The following is a 932-nucleotide window of genomic DNA, read 5'->3' as shown; positions in this document are numbered from 1 at the left end:
AGACATGCCCATACAAATACAAGAAGCATATAGAACACCAAACAGACAGGACCAGAAAAGAAACTCTCCACGGCACATCACAGTAAAAAACAAAAGAGACATGTACAAAACAAAGAGACAATTCTGAAAGCTGCAAAAGAGACACAACAAGTCACCTATAAAGGAAAACCCATTAGGATTACAGTTAACTTTTCAGTGCAAACTATGAAAGCCAGAAGAGCCTGGACCAAAGCAGTCCCAGTTTCAAATGACACAGATGCCAACCCAGATTACTATGCCCAGTCAAAACGTCTATTATAGTTGAAGGGGAAAGAAAAATCTTCCATGACATAAATAGGCTGAAGGAATTCATGTCCACAAAACCAGCCCTTCAGAGAGTTCTGGAAGCAATACAAAGAGCTGAAGAAAGGAATGACTATACCCGAGGGGTTGCAGAAAGAAATTCAATGAAGTTATAACTGTGGAAAAGTACAGCTATATCAAACTTGTAAACAGAAATAAAAATGACAGGATTCAATACTCATCTTTCATTAATAACTTTAAATATTAATGGACTGAACTCCCCAGTCAAAACACAGACTAAGTGAATGGATTAAGAAACAAAACCAATCTTTTTGTTGTCTGCAAGAAACTCATCGCACTTTCAAGGACAGACACTATCTTAAAGTGAAAGGATAGAAATATACCAAGCAAACAGTATTAAGAAAAAAGCAGGCATAGCAATTCTAATCTCTCACAAAATATACTTTAAACTAAAACTAATCAGAAGAGATAAAGAGGGCCACTTCATTCTGATCAAAGAAACAATAAATCAAGAGGATATTAAAATCATAAATACATATTCACCAAACACTGGTGCACCCAACTTCATAAAAACAATACTACAGGACTTTAAGACCCAGATTAATCCCAACTCATTAATAGTAGGGGAC

The sequence above is a fragment of the Nannospalax galili genome, unplaced genomic scaffold, assembly GCF_000622305.1.
Source record: "Nannospalax galili isolate Female #2095 unplaced genomic scaffold, S.galili_v1.0 scaffold678, whole genome shotgun sequence".
Taxonomy (NCBI): domain Eukaryota; kingdom Metazoa; phylum Chordata; class Mammalia; order Rodentia; family Spalacidae; genus Nannospalax; species Nannospalax galili.
The sequence above is the reverse complement of the archived record's forward strand: the minus strand, read 5'-3'. Positions refer to the sequence as shown.